The following is a 14,788-nucleotide window of genomic DNA, read 5'->3' on the forward strand; positions in this document are numbered from 1 at the left end:
CTTATTTAGCACAAAAGCTACTGTTTCAATTCCCATGATCGATCGACTAGCTATATTGGTCGATCGACCAAGGCCCGATGCTGAGTTGTTCTTTCTCCAATTTTAAATTCTTTGCACGTAATTTCCGCTTCAATTTTGTTTTCTCGGATTACGCGCAGGTATTTTGTTTCTTTTCAGGTACCTATGGTAGCACTTTTGCAGCTCTTGAAACCTCCTAACTCATTTGTTTGGGAGGTTTCCTTTTGCGCTTAAAGTCTTGTGAGTTTCCGAATTCCTTTTCATGTCTTATTTAGTTATTTATCGCAAAATCCCATTTCCTTTTGCTTCTTTATACATAATTTTGCACAATGGGGACATTGTGTGATTTGGTTTGGGGAAGGTTTTTGCATTGCATTCACATGTTTTATTGCATTTCTGTTTCACGTTTATTGCATTTCAGTTTGCATTTGTTTTTTCATTTCCTATATATATACAAAAATCAAAAATTTCAAAAAAATTGAAATATTTCAAAAAGATACAAAAATGCATGTTTATTTTTTTTTTAGCATATAGGTCGAGTCGGAACGATAATATTTCAATGATGACATTGCATTTTCATCTGTTTACGCTTAAGCCGTGCTCAATTGACATGTTATTAGTAGAATCATATATGCATAGTCTACGAGTTTTCGTTAAATTTCTTGCTGAACTTTAGACTTGACTTAGATTTTTGGCAAACTACATCATTTTCTGAGGTTTAGAGCTTATAACGGGTGACATTCATGACCAGTTTATCTAGAATGTGAGTAGTACTCCTTATGAGACATGTTACAATAATTTGCATAAATATGAACTTAATCTGCTTAATACCTGTATGCATTCGGTTTGTGGTTTGTTGACACATGTGGTAGAGATTTCCCTTTATTCCATTCTTACCCATAAACCTCTCATAGCCAAATTTAGCCTTTTGTCCCATAAGCTACATTCCATATTTAGCATGCCTTGGTCAAGCTAGTAGTCTTAGTTTTTGGGAATGTGTTTATTGCGGTTTGGTTATTTCACTCTTTATTGAAATGTTGGTGAAATGGTGAAAGGGAAGGAAAGAAAAAGGTTTGAAAAGAAAGAAAAAAAAAGTTCGAAAAAAAAAGAATACGAAAAAAAAAAGATCGGTCTATCGACAGGCTACATTGGTCGATCGACTGAGTACTGCAGCAGAAAAAAAAATTCGAAAAATCACATGTTGCAATTGTTATGAGTTAGTGATTTTGTACTCCCATGTATTATTTCTAATTGTTGGGGAGTTTACTTGTTGTTGGGTTGTGAGTTTAGTGCTAGTTATAGCACCGTTTCATCGATTTAATTTTGAGTAAGGAAGTGGATGTTGTTATAATTTGGTTTAATTGTTACTAGCTTGGCTAATACTCCTCATATCCAAATTTATCTTAGCCCTTTTTACCCATAGCCTCACATATCCATATTTACCTCGGCATGTGTCATGGTCATTTGTTTGGTTGGAATGCATATGTACGGTTGTAGAGATGATTTTCATATTAGATTGCAGGCATGTTCTTATGGGTCGTAGTTAGGTGAGAGTCATTACAAAATGAATTCTTTCTATCTTTTACATTACTCACCCGTATTCATTGTGTGATATGAGCGACCCGTGAGAGTCCATAATGATAAGTCTCTATAGTTGACGGTTCAGCAGTTTTTAACGACTACATAACTCGTTTACATGATTCATATTGCTAATTGATTGTTAGTTGTTGCATTAAATTGGTTTAGGCTATTCGGTTTGCATTTCGCTCTGAGATTGAACTCGTTCCATTAGGTTTTAGGATCGAGTCTAGTTCTTGCTTGGGGACAAGCAAGGGTTTGGTTTGAGGAAGTTTGATGCGTGTCATTTATATGATGTTTTACACCCTATTTTACATGCATTTCAGAGCTCAATTATGTAGTTTATGCTACTATTTTCCCTATTTCCGTCTACTTTCGTGTTTTTGTATAATATTGCAGAAATGTGAAGAATCTAGCGGAAAATGAGCCGAATCCGTTCCCGAGTGTTTAGCATAGGATTTGACATGAGGTATTGACTCGAGGAATGAGCTTGGTGCGCGTTTCAAGGCCTAAAGAGAGCAAAAGCATGGGTGCGTACGAGTTTAACAAGCAAAGAAGCACTTCACGATATTGCAGCCTGCTTCAGATGGCAATATCTCGAGTTCTAGAGCTGATAATCGAGTGATTCCAAGTGGAGGTGAAAGCTTATCCTCTTAGCTTTCCAACGCCGCGTAGAACGCCTGATTTAACCAAGTAACGAAGAAATGGCAGCTCTTTTAAGATCATTGCGCGCTGCAGAATTCGTCAGAATGCATTACTGCACAGCACCCTTGGTCGATCGACTGACCTATATGGTCGATCGACCAGAGCGCGAATTCTAGAAACTAATGTGCCAGGTACCTTGGTCGATCGACTGGATTCAGTGGTCGATCGACCAAGCTTCGAATCTAACACAAATTAAGAACGAGAATTAGAAAGCCCATTGTATTTTAGGTTTAGGAATAAGAGTTGTGTGATTACTCTATTTAAGGATGACTCCCGTAATCAGTGGAGGAGGACCGAATCTCGGGGAATACCGAGATCAGGTATTCGCCATAGTTTATTTTTGCAATTACTTTAAATTTCTCAATAAAAGTTCGTTCTTTGCATTCAATTACAATTCTTCCTTTTGCCTCTTGTTTCGGTAATTGTTCCTTTATTTCAGTTTTAATTCGTTGCTTTAATTAGTTTAGAATTGATTAGATTAGTTCCCAAAGCCGTCAATATTTCGTTTTATGCATCTCTATTGCTTAGTTAGTTTAATTATGTATTCGTTTTCGTTAATTGTTAATTTAGTTGTTGTTATCAATTCTATCATGCGTAGCTAAATATTCCCATGCTAAGATGCGAGGGGATCTGTAGCGAAGACGACGTAGAATAGGTGACCTGATGACGGACCATGGTCGATCGACTGGATTAGTCAGTCGATCGACTGGACCTTTTGGTTGATCGACTAGCTTAGCTGGTCGATCGACTGACGCGCGATAGGATAGCACCGTTTCAATGTTTTAATTGCAATATTTGACAACGAGACCGAGAGGAGACTTGTTAAATGCTTAGGAATTGACCGACCCATAGATCGAGAGATAGGGGAGGGAATTTGACTATATTGAAACGACTAAATTTTACTAAGATCGAAAGATAGGTAAAGTTTAGGCATTAGGAATCACTTTTCAGGGCGAGAGCTAGTATTAGTGAGACCTAGGGACCAGTGGCATAGGCTGAGAGGCGCTACTAGTTAAAAATGGATCGAGAGGACTTCTTATTTTCCCGCCTATCGTGATTATTCAGACTTACTTAGGAACCCATCGTCGTAGCTACAGTGAACCGACCGATTTAGCATTCTTTTTATAATTGTTTACATCTTTTGCTGCTATTATTTGTTTATTTAGTTTATGTTAATAGTTTTAGAATTAATCCATATCAACCCCCCCCCCTCCCCCCACACACACAGTTATCATTAGACTAAAATTGAAAGCAACTATAATCTCCCTACCTCCCTGCGGATCGACCCTGACTGCCACTAGCTTCTGTTAGTAGTATTTAGGTTATAAATATTATTTTTGATACTCACTTCGACAGGTATCAGAGGTCGTTCCGTTCCTCCGTTTTCTTGTCCTGTTATCGAAGGACATGCTGGCCAATCAAAGTTGTTCGCCCTTTTCTATGTCCTTGAGTGTTACCATCTTTTCTATGGGTCTGGTTTGGTCTGTCACGATTGGTGTCGACTTATCGGTGTCTGGTTGTGGTCTGGTTGTCGTTTTGGTGTTCTCTTGGTTTGTGGTGGCGGCCCTGGGACGTTTTTGGTGTTTCCCCCTTCCCCTCGCCCCTTTCCCCACTGATCGTCCCTTGTCCTGTTTCGGTTTTTCGGTTTGTGTTGTTGGCTGGGTTGGTTTTGTACCATATAGCCGATGGTTGATACGTGCATTTTATATAGTCTTTTTAGCCTATTTTATGCACGTATTTCTATGCTTTTATCGTGGTTTTATGCTACGAAATGCCCCGAATATGCTACTTTGGTGTATTTTGTCTTAATTGCAGGAATGGACCATAAAGTAGTGAAATCAAGCCATTTGCCGTCCGTTTTGCATGCATTTGGAGGAAGAGTAGATTTGGAGCGGGAATTATAGCTGTCTTGGGATGCGTGAAGCTGTTTCGGGAGCTAAAAGGACAAGTCAAAGTCAAACTAACGGATTTTATAGTTGCTGAAGTCAAGATCCACTCGATCGAGCTCTTTTCTAGTCGATCGAGTGGTTTTAGGAATAAAAATCAGTCGGTCGAGTAACTTATTTAGTCGATCGACCAGTTGCATAATTAGCTTTAGTCGATCGAGTAGAAATATTGGTCGATCGACCAGTTTTGAGCCTGAGTTACTCGATCGAGTGGTTTTATTCCACTCGATCGAGTGGATTTGCTGATGGGCTGGGCTTTTTAGTTAATTTCCGTCAATTAGGTTTAGAAAATCCTATTTTCTTATAAATAGGAGAGTTAGGACGTCAGTTAGGGTGTGCTTTTTATCCGAGATCGCACGTTACTGTTCACTGCCACTTTGTTCTTCTCTATTTCCGGACCATTAATTCAGTAATCTTTCCCTTATTCTCTTTTAATGCTTATTTCTTCTTTAATTCTTGTCATTGCTTATTTAATTATGCGTAGCTAAATCCCTTAGTATGTTAGGATTAGGAAAGCCGTGGTAGCAACATGTTATAATTGACTTGAATAGATTAGCCTTGCGATAAGAATTGTATTAGGCAATATAATTGTTATTAGGTTGAATGTATGCATGCAGGAGACCAATTTATAAAAGTAGTTAACCCCGACCTGGATCGAAAGATTGGAAGGGAAGGCTTGCTTAATTACAATAGGTGATACCTAATTAGGGCGAAAGCTAAGTTAGGAGACCCTAGGGCGGTTTAAGGACCGAAAGGTGACGACCATAACTCTTCTTATCAATAGTTTAATCGACTCAGTTGACCCGATAGTGTAGCTTGCCACGGTAGACCGACTCCTAGCATATCCCCTTCTCTTACTGTTAATTTCTTGTGTTTATCTCTCTCTTACCTTCTTATTAGTTTAGTTAAAATAATCAAAACCCCCACATTGTGACATTAGACAGACCGAATTAAACAGATAATTAGTAAAATAGCCTCCCTGTGGAGATCGACCCTACTTACCGCTGACTTCTGTTAGTAGTAACTTAGGTATCTATTTTTGGTACGAAACGACCGTATCAAATTTTGGCGCCGTTGCTGGGGAGGCGACGCTTTTATCTGTTTTATTTTGTTTGTCTTTCGCCTCAAGGGAAGACTAAGTACTTTGAGGCTGTTCTTATCTTTCTCTTTAAGTGCTGTTTTGATAGGCCTACAGGTTTATTAGACAGGCTACCGAGGGAGATTATCGAAGGGAAGGCTTGAGTACCTTCGATCCCTCTTGCCAAGATGACATCTGTCTCCCGATTAATCGCTCAGTTTGAAGCCCAAGCTGAAAAACCTGCTAGTTGGGAAAGGAAGAAATCTTGGGGATGTGGTGCTGCTGAGCACAATGCAGCTGCAGTTGTGCCGCCACATCCACCCTATCAATGACCCCCGCAACAAGATCCCCCTGATATACAAGAAGAAGAAATTGCGGAGCTGAAATCCTTGTTGAAGACACTTGCATTACAAGCGCAAGAATATGTTAGACGTATGGAAGAGAGTGATAGACGTAGGGAAGCTCAAATCCTTGAGTTGGAGTCACAAATAGCTCAGTTAGCAGCTGAGTCGGATAGTTGGCAACCAGAAGAGGTATACCCTGCTGAGAGCGGTCTTTCCCCTGAGGAAACCGTGTTGCCCAATGCTGAGGATGACTTTTATGACTCCGACGACGAGTTTCTATCATATTTCACTAGCTTACGCGAAGATTTCAGCCCTGTACAGGAGGAATCACTCGATCGAGTGACTAATATTAATCGATCGAGTGATTTTCCAGGAGAAAGTGCTCGATCGAGTGATATTTCCACTCGATCGAGTGGAATTCAGGAGGAAGTTGGTCGATCGAGCGATTATTCTGCTCGATCGACTGATTTGGCCATTGGGAGCTTTGATTCGTCATATGGGTTTGATTTAGATGACGATTTTGATGATGATAATGGATACGATGAGTCTCCCTTATTCAAAGCCGAGTCGGACACACTTGAAGCTGAGATTTATGGGCTGAATTCCACTGAGGGCGACGAAAGGACAGCTGAGTCGGTATTTGCTCCTAGCACGGATGAGGTATTACATTCTTTTGTCAGTGATTCCGTGGTTGAGAGCAACCAACCTGAGGTAGTAAACGATAACTTTATTATTGGTTGTTTTAATAGTATATTGTCTCGTTTGACTCGTGCTATTTCTTTTAAAGTTATACCTCCTCTCATGTGGTCGATTAATTTAAAGATTTTTCACCATCCTTATCATTTCAAGTTCGTTAATCTGAGACGATGCCCTATTTTATTGACAACTGCTCCCGCGCTCCTCTATTTTGTGGATAAATTTAGGAGCTCTCATAGGAAATTTGTTAGACTTAAATGTTTATATACTTTTATTTCCTATTGCTTTATTCCACTGTGGTGCTACTTATGCTTTTGTGTAGCACATGCGCAGATGTACGATCTAATGCTGCGCGCTTTGAGTTGTTTTGATTATAGCTGATTATAGAGGCTCGAAGAAAAAGAAGGTCGAGCTGGGACCTGACTGAAGCTAGCGCTACCCGGGAGGCAACCCGGAGACTTAATTTTAATTTTCTATTTTCATTTCAGTTGTAATAAATGGTCTTTGTACCATAAACTATTTTAGTATGCTTGTTTAGTTAGTTTATGGGCTGCTTTCATTGCGTTTTGCAGGTACTCGATGAGAATTACTCGATCGAGTAGTTTTTCTACTCGATCGAGCACTTTTGCTGACAATTCCTTTCGATCGAGCAGATTTTCCACTCGATCGACCACCTGCAGAAAGAAAACCACTCGATCGACTGCTATTCTCCTCGATCGAGCAGTTTTAGACGCCCACGTTACTCGATCAGCTACTATTCCTCTTGATCAAGTATTATTGACTTGGATTAGCTTCCTGAGACGGTTTTCCGGGCTTTTAGCAACCTCCCATATTCATGGTCGGTTTTGGGAGGTCCCTTTATTCGCGTATCTTGTAAGTTTTCCGCATTTACTCTCTTTCTCTTTTAGTTTGCGTTTCCTTTCCATGTTTTGGTACAATGAGGGCATTGTACGGTTTGGTTTGGGGAGGTTATGCATCCATATCTGTGTCTGCATATTGCTTTTATTGCATTTCTGTTATCACATTTAATTTATGTATGCATGGTTGTTTATTTTCATAAAAATTTAAAATCCCATAAAAATTAGGAAATTTCAAAAATTCAAAAAAAAAAAATTCACGTTTATTTTAGCATATAGGATGAGTCGGAACGGTAGATTTCAATGATGATATTGCACTATAATTGTCTTTTTGCTTAAGCCTTGCAATAAACTGTTATCTTTTAGCTTTGTCTTATTGCATATCTACGAGTTAATGTTTAATTTAGCTGAACGAATAGACTTGACCTGAAATTTTGGCAACCTACTTATAATTTCTAAGATTTAGAGCCTTATAAACTGGTGTCATTTGTGACCAGTTTCATGTAGGATTGTGAGTAGTTACTCCTTGCATAGCATGTTCATTAATTTGCACGTATATGAAATTCAATTGCTTTTTGCCTTCATACATTCGGGTTAGTGGTTGGTGTCACATGCAGGGAGGTGCTTATATTCCCTTTTCTTTCATTTTTACCCATTTAACTCCACATTAGCCAAATTTGCCTGTTGACCCTTAGCTACATTCCAAATTCAGCCTGCCTTGTCAAGCTAGTTTAGATTGTTCTGCGGTATATTGTCTATTGTATCAAGTTTGGCTTGTATCTACTAATTCGGAGTTGGTAATTTATGAAGAAAAGGAGGATGATGAAAAAGACGTGAAAAAGAAAAAAAAAGAAGTTGGAAAAAAAAGGGAATTCGAAAATGAAAAAGAGAAAAAAAAATTCGAAAAAAGAAGAACAGAAGAAACCGAAAAAAAAAATAGAAAAAGAAAGGAAAAATTTGAAAAAAAGAGATGTTGTTTGTTGATTAGTCGGTTTCTACTCCTATGCTTTATTTACATATCTTTTGAGGAGTTAGTTCAGTTTGGTTTGGTGAGATTTTATGCCAAATGAAGGGCATGTGCTTAATTTATAATTGAGTTGGAAACGGATGTTGATATATGGTTTTGTTTAGGTACTAGCTTGGCCGCCTATACCTCCACATTTCCATAAAATGTTTTGCCTTTTCTTACCCATTGCCTCACTTTACCATATTTTTGTAAACCCTCGGCTGTGACAGGACCTTGTTTGGTTGGAATGTATGTACGGTAGCTAGAATTGTCTATCATATTAGTTGCATGCATGTTTATGTGGGTCGTAGTCTAGGTGAGCGACTATTTGTCTTTCTCTCTTACATATATATGTTCACCCTTTGCTTCATGAGAGAAGAGTGATCCGTGAGAGTCCATTGTTTAAGGTCTTGCAAGGTCGACGGTTCAGCTGCTTTTATAAACATCTTATAACTCGTTTGCATTTGACTGTCTTGCTATAAGTGTTAGTTTGCTTGCATTAAATTGGCTTAAGTGGGCATTTGTAGCTAGCTCTGAGTTATCTTTTTCCCCGTTCCATTAGTTGCACTTTAGTTTACTCGAGGACGAGTAAAGGTTTGGTTTGGGGAGATTTGATACGTGCATTTTATATAGTCTTTTTTAGCCTATTTTATGCACGTATTTCTATGCTTTTATCGTGGTTTTATGCTACGAAATGCCCCGAATATGCTACTTTGGTGTATTTTGTCTTAATTGCAGGAATGGACCATAAAGTAGTGAAATCAAGCCATTTGCCGTCCGTTTTGCATGCATTTGGAGGAAGAGTAGATTTGGAGCGGGAATTATAGCTGTCTTGGGATGCATGAAGCTGTTTCGGGAGCTAAAAGGACAAGTCAAAGTCAAACTAACGGATTTTATAGTTGCTGAAGTCAAGATCCACTCGATCGAGCTCTTTTCTAGTCGATCGAGTGGTTTTAGGAATAAAAATCAGTCGGTCGAGTAACTTATTTAGTCGATCGACCAGTTGCATAATTAGCTTTAGTCGATCGAGTAGAAATATTGGTCGATCGACCAGTTTTGAGCCTGAGTTACTCGATCGAGTGGTTTTATTCCACTCGATCGAGTGGATTTGCTGATGGGCTGGGCTTTTTAGTTAATTTCCGTCAATTAGGTTTAGAAAATCCTATTTTCTTATAAATAGGAGAGTTAGGACGTCAGTTAGGGTGTGCTTTTTATCCGAGATCGCACGTTACTGTTCACTGCCACTTTGTTCTTCTCTATTTCCGGACCATTAATTCAGTAATCTTTCCCTTATTCTCTTTTAATGCTTATTTCTTCTTTAATTCTTGTCATTGCTTATTTAATTATGCGTAGCTAAATCCCTTAGTATGTTAGGATTAGGAAAGCCGTGGTAGCAACATGTTATAATTGACTTGAATAGATTAGCCTTGCGATAAGAATTATATTAGGCAATATAATTGTTATTAGGTTGAATGTATGCATGCAGGAGACCAATTTATAAAAGTAGTTAACCCCGACCTGGATCGAAAGATTGGAAGGGAAGGCTTGCTTAATTACAATAGGTGATACCTAATTAGGGCGAAAGCTAAGTTAGGAGACCCTAGGGCGGTTTAAGGACCGAAAGGTGACGACCATAACTCTTCTTATCAATAGTTTAATCGACTCAGTTGACCCGATAGTGTAGCTGCCACGGTAGACCGACTCCTAGCATATCCCCTTCTCTTACTGTTAATTTCTTGTGTTTATCTCTCTCTTACCTTCTTATTAGTTTAGTTAAAATAATCAAAACCCCCACATTGTGACATTAGACAGACCGAATTAAACAGATAATTAGTAAAATAGCCTCCCTGTGGAGATCGACCCTACTTACCGCTGACTTCTGTTAGTAGTAACTTAGGTATCTATTTTTGGTACGAAACGACCGTATCAATGGTCCTGGGGGGTTCGTTGTGGAATTTGGAGTCTCAGCTTCTTTTTCGGGGTTCGTTTTTTTTGTTGGGTCTGCCGTGCTTTTCATAGATGGCCTGTGGGGTTCGTTTTTTTGGAGTAAAGCTGTGGGTGTCAGTCGGTGGAGGCGTGCTTGGTAGGGTGGAGTCCGGTCCTTTGGTTGTGTCGTTGGGTGGGTCGGTTACGGTGGTGTCTCCTTTGACTAATGTGTTTTTTCGTCTTAGTGTGTTTTTTGTTTTTTCAAATAATAAGCTCTTGTTGGTCTTGGGTGTCCTGTCCCCTTACCACCGGGTTAATTAGGATGAAGGGTACTTTGCATCGGGTCTGTGTTGAGCCCAACTTACTTTGGTCCTCTGAGTTGGTTTTGGTCAGGGGATGTTCAAGTGGTTTCTCCCTTTGTTATCTACCTTTTTACTCGATTTTCTTGGCTACGAGGTTCTGGTCAACGGGGGGTGTGTTCCAAAGTGTAGGAGTCTGCTCTCCTTTGGAGACAGATTTTTGTGGTCTGTTTTCCGCCTTTCCTTTCTACGTCCTTGGGGCGTAAGTGCACTTTGTTCTCTTTCGTTGGGTCAAGGGGCTCGTTGGTTTCCAGATGATGTGTACCACAACCGAGGAGATGAATCTCCGAGACGCTCTTTTAGGTCTTGTTGCAGGTATTTCTCTGAGGTTGTATCGTTTAAGATGAGTAAAAATGAGTGTGTGGAGGCTCGTTGGTTTTATGAGGAAGATTTTCAAAGCCAAGGAGATGAATCTCCGAGACCTTTTTTTGGGTCTTGTTGCAGGTATTTTTCCGAGGCTCCATCAATCAAGACAAACAAGCATGGGTGTTTTCCTTCGGCCAGCGCTGCTCATCCTTTTGAGAATGTGGTAGATATTGTTTTCGAAGAGCGTGTTCAGACTTACGTCATACGCCATCAACACGATGTTGTTAACCGATGCAACCCGTACCTTGTTTTAGCTTATGTTCATACTAGTTCACTAGTGTTTTATGTTGTAGTTTATAGGTACGGTTTAGTGAACTGTACCACTAGAATGTAAAACTCTTTCTTTACCGCTGTCAATTAAAAAAAAAAAAAAAATCTACGGCTGCCAAAAAAAAAAAAAAAAACTATAATAAATCTTACAGCAACTGCATGCTTAATGACCCAAATTAGCTGCTGAAAAGTCCTATCTTTCTCTGCGAATAGGCTCATGTTCCGTTCACACCATATGTAGTACACAGCAGCAGAGATACATAGTTGGAACCATTTTGTTTTCCAGTGCCTTTGTCTTCCTTTTAGCTGCCCAATGCAATTAAGTCCAGAGATCATAGCTTTGTCCCTGAATTTTCAACCAATTCAGCAAGCTTCCCCAAACATTCCTAGAGTAAGAGCATTTAAAGAACAAGTGTGTGAGCTAGAGGTGACAAATGAGTCAAATGGTCAATCGGGTCGGGTATGGGTCGGGTCATTTCGGGTTTGTCATACATTTCGGGTCGGGTTGGGTCATTTCGGGTTTCGGGTCAATTTCGGGTGGCCTGTTGTCGGGTCATTTTGGGTCGGGTCACTTTCGAGTATGGGGCAATTTGGGTCGGGTCGTTTTCGGGTCAATGATCAAAACACTTTAGTTAATACTAGATTGATTAAGAAATATTATTTTGTAAATTTAACTATTTATTAGGAATTGTTGTAATCAATAAAACTCTATTGTGATGCATATAATATTAATATGACTTAGTACTTGTCGTTTCGGGTCACATTAAGTCATTTTGATTCGGGTCACTTATGGGTCGGTTCTTTTTGGGTCGGGTGATCTCGGGTCGGGTCAACATTGGGTCAATTGAGGTTCGGGTATGGGTTTGGGTCGGGTCGGGTCGGGTCAAGCATGTTCGGGTCACTTTCGAGTCTGGGTCAGGCCTATCGGGTTGGGTCATTCGGGTCGGGTCAGCTTTGCTAGGTCTATGTGGATTCTGTGCATAAACAACACCAATTAGCTATAATGAACCCTCTTTTCATCATTGCCTCAACCGCAGCTAACTGCTTCTGGCCAGCCATTAGTGTGATTATCACATGGCTTGGAATTATACTATTCCCTTTTATCGCTCTTGACCATTGAAGGATAGGGAATTTCTGCCTAAATATGTCATAAGCGTGAGTAGTGTTAAAATGGCCGTGTACAGCACAGCTTTGCAAAGCATATTGTGCATTGTGAGTGCTACCTGTGATGCTTATGAGCTCATCTCTAATTTTCAGGATGCTTCTGAAATGTATGGAGTGGAGTTCTTTTGATTGCACTTCCCAGATGTTTTGAGAAGCTAGGTAATAGGCTTTGGTCCATTCAATCCATACTCCTCCCTTATCCTGATCAATGTGCCACAGAAGTTTGGATATCAGTGCTTTGTTCCAAGACAAGAGCTCCTTTATATCAAACCCCCCCTGCATCTCTAGGCGCCCACATAGACTTCCAGCTCTTAAAGACCATTCTTGCTTTACCACCGCTACTCCAGAAATTGTCTCTGCAAATTTTCTTAATAACCTTGATTATCCACTTAAGAAGCAAAATGCTAGAACACCAAAAAGTTTCTAACCCAAAAATAACAGAATTAATGAGCTGTGCTTTTCCTGCATAGGTAAGGCATTTAGAAGACCAATGATGAATAGAGTTCTGAATTTTGCCAAGGTGACATACATTTCTGTGGAAAGTCCAGTGGTATTCAGGGGCACTCCTAAGTATCTGAAGGGAAATTTACCCTCGGTGAATCCTATTTGAGTAAGGATTTCATGCTTAATCTGCCTGCTAACCCCTCCAAAATATATACTGTATCTGTTTTTTCATGGTTTGCATATAGACCAGACCATCCGGCAAAGTTATCAAGCAGGTTTTGATTGCAGTCTCTGATGGATCCCCTTGTCTTATTACTAAGTGGCGGGTGAAATCCTTTATTACCATATCACAAGGGTCTCTTGGGGTGTTACAAAAACCTGGCTATGATAGCCTTTATAACAAGGCGACCCGCCATAGTCGTAACACAACCCCAATAAGATGGAATGTGTACCTTTGGGCTCGTTATTTGTCCTCACTTAAACCCAAAAGCACAAGGCCATCTTATTAAGTGGTGGATGAAATCCTTTATAAACATATCACAAGCTCCATATTTTCCCGATGTGGGACAACTTACTCTCAATCATCTCTTTGGGTGTTACACCGGGGAGGGAAGTGATGGGCATGCAGCATATTAGATACAAATTTGCAACTAAGGTTATCAAATGCTTTCTTGATGTCCACTTTGATCAGACATCTTGGTGTTAGGTACTTCATGTCATATCCTTTCACCAAATTTTGAGTAAGTAAAATATTATCAAAAATGCTTCTTCCATGAACGAATGCTGCTTGTTCCTTTCCCACAAGCTTTGGCATGACTCTTTGAAGTCTTGAACAGAGTATTTTACTAACTATTTTATAGACTACAGAGCAGCAGGAAATTGGCCTGTATTCAACCACTGAATTAACCACTTTCTTCTTAGGAATTAGGGCTAAAAGAGTTGCATTAGCTTGCTTGGCCATGTGGGGAGTTCTGAAAAATTCCTGAACTCTAGCACAAAGGTCCTCTTTGATAATGTCCCAATAGTGGATAAAAAAATCAGATGAAAAACCATCTAGTCCTGTACTCTTATTAGGGTCAATGCTCTTTAGTGCAATTAAGATATCATCTTCATGGATTGGCTTAGTAAGCTCAGGTCAGTCATTTTCCTCAACAAAGCTTCCCTGAGCTATGAAACTAGCATCTAGTTCAGTGACAGTAGCAGAAGATCCCAACAACTCTTTATAAAAATCAATAAAGCATTGGCCACATTGTCTATACCTATTCTAGTATTACCTTGGTGATCAACAATTTCTTCAATTATTTGAGCTTTTTTCCTTTCATTTATTTTGGAGTAAAACAGTTTAGTATTGCTATCATTATAAATAATACCTTCAGTCATAGCTTTTTGCTTCAGAATACTTAATTCCACTCCTCTAAGCTTCTTGTACTTGGAGATGAGCCCCTCTTCCTGAATGAAAAGAGAATTATTGGTAGGGTTAGACTGTAGCTGCATCTGACAGTCCTCTAGATTACACTTAGCTTCGTTAATTCTCTTTTGAATGTTAGTATAATGGCCCTTATGTAGGGCTATAAGCTTTTGTTTGACATAATTAAGCTTGGCAAACAATCTCAACATTGCAATACCATGAACATGAATGTCCCACACCTCCTTAATGATTTCCTGGTAATTTGGCTCCATGATCCAGCAATTTAGGAAACTGAATCTAGTTTTATGAAGCCTATCCTCGAAAATATTGACCATAACTGGAGAGTGGTCAAACATAGTGATAAGCTATCGCACACCTAACAAAGATACCCTAGACTTGGCTAACAAATGGATGTAGTAAAGTAATAGGGGTCAAACACATGGAGACGAGAGTTGCTAAATAAGTTGTCATTGAGCGAATTTTATCAAGGTCGGTTACGATTGGTATTTGGTTTGATTTGTAAAACAATGATAATATAATGAAAGAAATCAATAATAATAAATAGCCTAGGGGAATCGGGTCACACATGCGAATTAATAATTGTTCAGGTCAAACTAGGAATT

This window comes from Silene latifolia, chromosome 9, assembly GCF_048544455.1.
Source record: "Silene latifolia isolate original U9 population chromosome 9, ASM4854445v1, whole genome shotgun sequence".
Classification (NCBI taxonomy): domain Eukaryota; kingdom Viridiplantae; phylum Streptophyta; class Magnoliopsida; order Caryophyllales; family Caryophyllaceae; genus Silene; species Silene latifolia.